At 37.8% G+C, this 6,358-nt stretch overlaps 1 non-coding gene across 1 annotated transcript; it reads right to left on the bottom strand.

The window, feature by feature from the left end:
- Positions 1 to 3,904: 3,904 nt before the first annotated feature.
- On the bottom strand, positions 3,905 to 4,102 carry LOC111589718 (U2 spliceosomal RNA). Its single transcript, XR_004850947.1, has one exon. It is a non-coding gene; the product is annotated as a U2 spliceosomal RNA (small nuclear RNA).
- Between the last annotated feature and the right edge of the window lie 2,256 nt (positions 4,103 to 6,358).

Below are 6,358 nucleotides of genomic sequence, written 5' to 3'. Positions count from 1 at the left end.
TGGGAACTTTGTGTTCCAAGCATTTGAGAAGAGAAAGCTCACTCGGTCCGAGGGACCGTTTGAGAGAGGGAAAGGGTTGAAAGAGACCCGGTCTTTGTGACCACCTCAACGGGGAGTAGGTTTGCGAGAACCGAACCTCGGTAAAACAAATCCTCGTGTCTCACTCCTTATTTGCTTGTGATTTTTTTTGCACCCTCTCTCGCGGACTCGATTATATTTCTAACGCTAACCCGGCTTGTAGTTGTGATTATTTTAAGAATTTCAGTTTCGCCCTATTCACCCCCCTCTAGGCGACTTTCAATAACCATGAATAAACATTAACGATATCGAATTACATTTGTACCTTTGGCTTGACAGAAGGTAAGAATCCAAGTGTGACGTGCGAGTGAATACAAGTCAGCGTGAACAGTACAGTGCTACTGTTCATCTATTTATAGGCACAGGACGCAGCCTGTGTAAAGTTACATCCATGCCCTTGACATTTACTATTGACTAAGGGATAATCTATCGAGAACTAGACAACCTTTTCCCCTTTAAGTCGGTTTCATTTTCCACCGCTAAGCTGAAGCTTCTCCATACGTAGCTTCGGAACTAGTTCATCCTTCTTCTAGACCGCGCCTTTCATATCGTGTACACCTTCATCCTAAGGCCGAAGGTCCCTATGAATATATTATACTTGGAAAACATGTTAGTAGCGTTTTTGAGGACCTTCGAAAGATGAATGCCCCCAACAACAGATATCTTCCTATCAGCCTTTTGGTTTAGTATAAAGATACCTCAATCTAGTCAATTCTGTTAAGTTGGAAGCAACAATCAAGTGAGGCAAGAAGAAGCACACAAAGGAGAAGGGCTCACATGAATAGAAAAAAAATTTAATTAAACTCTCAGGAGGAAGACGAATAAAGGGATGGAGAGAGGTAGGAGCGGATGAGTGACTGGTGAGGGGTAGCAACACTAACCTAGCGCAACATTGACCTAGCTTGGTGTAGCTCGCACATGATGGTGAGGGCATAGAGGAGGTAGGGGTTGGGGTCGAGCTCAAGCTCAAGCTACCTATTTTTTATATCAGCTCCACATCGAAATGAATGGCATCGCAACCTCCTCGATCCGGCACTAGAATTTGGGATCGGGAGGAGGTTGGCATGGAACAAAAAACATAAATTAGATTTAGCACAGGAGAGATTAGAGGAACAGGTGACATGCGCTGCCCACCGCTAGGGACGAGGAGGTCTTCGTTGGTACCGTGGGCTCTGCAGCGGCCGGAGTAGGAGGCGGGGACGCCTCCGATTAGGACATCGGGAAGGCGAGGAGGCAGCGGCGTCGACAACGGCGGCTGTGACAGGTAGGATTTGGATTTAGCTATGTATGGGAAGGGTGGAGGAGGAGGAGAACAGGGAAGCGGAGAGACCCCGACGCTCGTTGTGGTGCAGTGCTTCGGGAGAGATGGAGCTCCATGAGGAGGCAGCGCTTGCGATGGCGACGCTCGGCGGCATCGTCCGATTGTGGTGGGGTCGGATTCTAGGTCGGGGTGGCGAGGCAAAGGAAGCAGACCTGAGAATTATGGGAAAAATTAAACCATAATAAAAATAAGTAATAATTATGATTTTTTGAATAAGGTGAGTAAGACAAATTTGGTGTCCAAAAAATCAAATGATCTATAAATTGGGATGGAAGGAGTACTTTGTAAGTATCAAAACCAATATAGTGATTTGCATAAATACTACTTATAATGCTTGCAACACATGATAAGCATTGCTATGTAACACAAATAGTATGGATGACACTTGCACTGCATGACAAATGTTGTTAGGTGACATAAATACTACGAATGACCCTTGCAACGGATGGCAAACATTGCTAGGTAATTTGGACATTCTACAGATGACACTTGCAACGCATGGTAAACGTTTCCAGTTGATTTTCTTGCAACATATAAATATGTGTGTTGCTAGCATCCGTTGCTACCTAATTTCTTGCAATGCATAAACCATTTTGCTAGCATAAGTTGTTCTTGAATTGCAGGCTATTTTGAGACAGAAACTACAATTCCATTGCGATCTACTTGACTCGACTATCCCGATTGCATATACTACTTCGAGTAGAGTAACAAGTTCTAAGTTTTCTGTGTTAATTTTTATTTGCCTATTCACCCCCCTTTAGGCAACATCCAGATATGTGTTCCCAGTCAAAGGGAACTTTCAACCTGCAAGTGTGTACTTAGCAAACTAGCTAGCTCTCAAGGTTGTGTTTATCATTAATCACCAAAACTAAGTTAGAAATGGCACATAGCCCATTTCCCTTTTACAATGCTGCTCACGGGCTAGTAGTGCCAAGCCTCGATGGTGAAGTGACAGTGTCGCTCATGTTGCTAATTTGTTTTAAGTGTTGTTTAGATAGGGCATGTTCACCCCCTTTAGGCTTAGTAGAACCTTACAAGGAATTGTGTGATGGATGAATATTCCTATTCAATCTAGTACACTTGTTCTCCTATGCTACTCTAATTTGTACCCAAACCTTACCCATGGCCTAATATAGAATAACTAGTTAGGTGTCCGTGCGTTGCAACGGTATACAAAATATCCAGCAAAATGTTATTGCACAACAATTACATAAAAATACCACATATATTATCGATCTCAATATCTCATAAATTCTTTGGCAACAATCAATACATAACTAAATTGATACGGATCAAATTATATTAAAATACGACAATAATGTCATCTTAAAAAATGCAGAGTTCAAAAAGGGTCCCATTCAGGTGCTACAAGTCCATAAAGAAATAAGAAATCATTGATGTAGTACTTGAAAGGCACACTGCTTCACCAGCTCTCTGTAGAATGTCCATGTACAACCTCACGCATCAGAAAAGAGAAGCATTAATTTTCTCTCCTTACTTCATATAAGCAATGACTCATGACTACTGCAGAAGTACCTATTGGAGAAATATTTACTCCTAAAAGTTGGCTTAGCTCAAGGGCCTTTCGTGCTCTAGAACACCTACCTAAAAAGTTGGCAAACCTTAATAACCTCAATAAGAACTTCAGCAACACAATTAGAAGGACCACACTACATAGTGCCTTTATCCAACCCTTAACTGTGATTACTGATGGCCATGTAAAAGGTGTAACAAAAATTATAATAGGATGGACTGTTCACAGTTAATATAACAGTTATCTACAACATTAAAAAGTTGATAATAAACCTTTCCAGAATAAGATTGTCTCATAGATATTAATTTTCAGAAAACATGTTAAGTTGAATGCAGATAATGCAACATAAGTCGGAATAATCAAATGCACGAGTCTAATGAATGTCACATAATTTGGCAATCTAGTTAAGGACAATGTCTATCAAAGAACAAGTCTTGTCGAATACATTCTTGATATATAGCAGGAACTTTTTAAAAATATCCCAAAACATGGAGCTAGTATGCGACAATTATAGCAAAACAGCGTCTGCAGATGGCACAGTGAACTACTCATCGTTCGTTAAAAACAGAAACAAAATCTTCAGGGTACCTGAAAAGGAATAATAACTGTGATGCATAATCTTTAGATGGCATAGTGATCCCAGCAGCGAGCCACAACAATAATCAACTCCTGAGGCAAAAGCATCAGCCAGTTAGTCACCTCCTCACAAAACACGGTGAGAATAACAAGAATTTTGTTACACCAAAAACATGTAGTAAGACTACAATGAAGGTGATATATAACATGTAACAAAGGACCAAAGGAGCGCTCGTCCATGAACTCCAATCCACCCATCGTTTACACTTCCAATGCAAATCATATCCCTACAGCCAGACACATATCATGACTTACTATTATTACCCTATGTGTTCAATTGTTTTACACACCAAAACAGTCACAAATATAATTTAACAAACTCTGTTTATTCCTAATGCAATCACACACTCCTGTCCGTTTGTGTGAAAAAAGTATGTGTTCATTATTTTCCAATGACTTGTATCGTACATATATTATATTTAAATAAATTTAATATCAGAGTGAGAATATGGTCCACATATCAGATATTAAACCGAAAAGAACAAATATTAGTATACTACACCTTATCTTAGCCAAAAGGATGAGAAAGATATGAACCTGCATAGAGATACCTTTGCACTGCCATGCTTGAGGCAACTGATTCCTAGCTTTAATCCTTCCCTTGTCTGCATGATCCGAATGATAAGTGGCTCTTTCAAACTTTTCTTCTTAGCTTTTGTGTTCTTTGGTAGCTCCGAAGCATTTGATGGTTCATTTCCATATATAATTAATGCTCCTTGAGTAAGAAGGGGGATAAGTTGACAAATAACGTCTAAGGCTGAGGTCTACCAAAACAGACATGGGTTACAATGTGATAAATTGATACTTGGTTCATAGAAGAGGGCAGGGGAAATAAAATTGCACACCATAGGATACAATGTGATTACCTTATCTGCAATGGGGAGCTCCCCAAGTTCAGAGATAAAGGTCAATTTGGAAAACCTATAGCAAAGGCTAAATGCAAGGGTTATGATTTTGATCTAGGTACTAATCCTACATGATTTGTAGTTGTGTTCATGTCTGTAGCATTCATTTGATGCCCACAATTAGTTTTTGTATATATTGTTTATGCCTTTCACTGGTAGGAAAATGGTGGGACAATTATGGGACACAAGTTCCAATTTTGCAAAGAATGGTTGTAAGAATTCTCTCTTCAATGCCTATATATTCCGGTTGTGAAAGAACTTGGAGCTATTTTGTATGGTTAAGATTCTAGCTCCAAGTTATATTATTAATATACATCACTTGTTATTTCAGGTTTGTCATTTGTGAAGTATGAACAAGCTTAGATTTGCATTTGTATTTTTGTAGAATCATACAAAGAAAAGAGACAAGCTAACAGGTGTTTGTGCAATACAATAACAGGATGAATGGGAAAAAATAAAAAGCCAAAAAGAACCAAAAGATTTGGCATCACTACCGGAATTTGGCTCTTTGCCGAGTGCCATATTCTTTGCCGAGTGTTTTATTTCGGGAAATCGGCAAAGAGCTCTTTACCGAGTGCCACGCAAAAAACCCTCGGTAAAAGAAAACACTCGGCGAAAAAGCTCTTTGCCGAGTGTTTTATTTTTGACACTCGACAAAGAGTTTCTTTGCCGAGTGTCTTTTTTTGACACTCGGCAAAGGGCTCTTTGCCGAGTGTCACAAATACAACACTCGGCAAAGAGCTCTTTGCCGAGTGTTTTTTCTCCAACACTAGGCAAAGACAATTTAAAAATCACATTTTAAAGTAGTAAATTAATTCAAATGAAAAAGTTTTCAACTATAAATTTGTATAACTCATCATGATGTACAATTTATATATTGAACATTTCTTCATATGACAAAATAAAAATAAATTTGTTCATAAAACCTATATCTCTCTCGTAGTTTATGAAACTACGAGAGAGACGTATAGAATTTGTGCATATTGTTAGAACCATCATCTGAGATAAACAAATTACCAAACAACCAAAATAAACTTTGTTGATCTTGAGAAGTTATAGAAGTTTATAGTTGACAACTTTTTCATTTGAAGTCATATTGTCAACGAAAACTACGTCTGAATTTAAAAAATTTAAAATTTGAATTTTGAAAACGACTTCGAAAGCAAAAACCACCAACATGAAAGTTGTAGGTATTGAAGAGTTATGAAACTTTGTAGTCGACAATGTTTTAGTTTGAAATCATCTTGTTATGCAAAACTATGTTTGAATTTTGAAATTTGAATTTTTCAAACTGTCTCGGATGGAAAAACCACCAAAATAAAAGTTGTAGGTCTTGAAATGTAATGAAACTTTGTAGTTGACAATTTTTTGATTTGAAATCATCTTATCATTGAAAATTTCGTGTGAAGTTTTTAAATTTAAAATTCAAATTTTATAAACGGTCTCGGATGTAGAAACTATTAAAATAAAACTTTTAGATCTCAAAAAGTTATGCAACTTTATAGTTGGTCACATTTTCAAATGAACTCATTTAGTGCCTTAAATAATCAAATTACTCTCAATTTGTTATAGTACATGGGGAATGGAAACGTAATATAAACATAATTGATGTAGTAGTGTAGTGGTATAGGAGGGTATGCGCGAGAGAGAGGTTGTGAGTTCGAATCTCACAATTTACAAAACATATAAATTTGATTCAAAATAATAGTAAAAATGATAGGGCAACAGGTAAGGTAATAGGGTAGGGTTGGAGAGTTGTTTCTAGAATTTAAAAAATGTTTTGCTGTTTTTTTTTAATTTTTTCGATTCTTAATTTGCCGAGTGTTTTTCTTTGCCGAGTGCTTTTTGACACTCGGCAAAGTCTTTGCCGAGTGTCCGAAAAAA

The sequence above is a fragment of the Zea mays genome, chromosome 6 (assembly GCF_902167145.1).
Source record: "Zea mays cultivar B73 chromosome 6, Zm-B73-REFERENCE-NAM-5.0, whole genome shotgun sequence".
Taxonomy (NCBI): Eukaryota; Viridiplantae; Streptophyta; class Magnoliopsida; order Poales; family Poaceae; genus Zea; species Zea mays.
The sequence above is the reverse complement of the archived record's forward strand: the minus strand, read 5'-3'. Positions and strand labels throughout refer to the sequence as shown.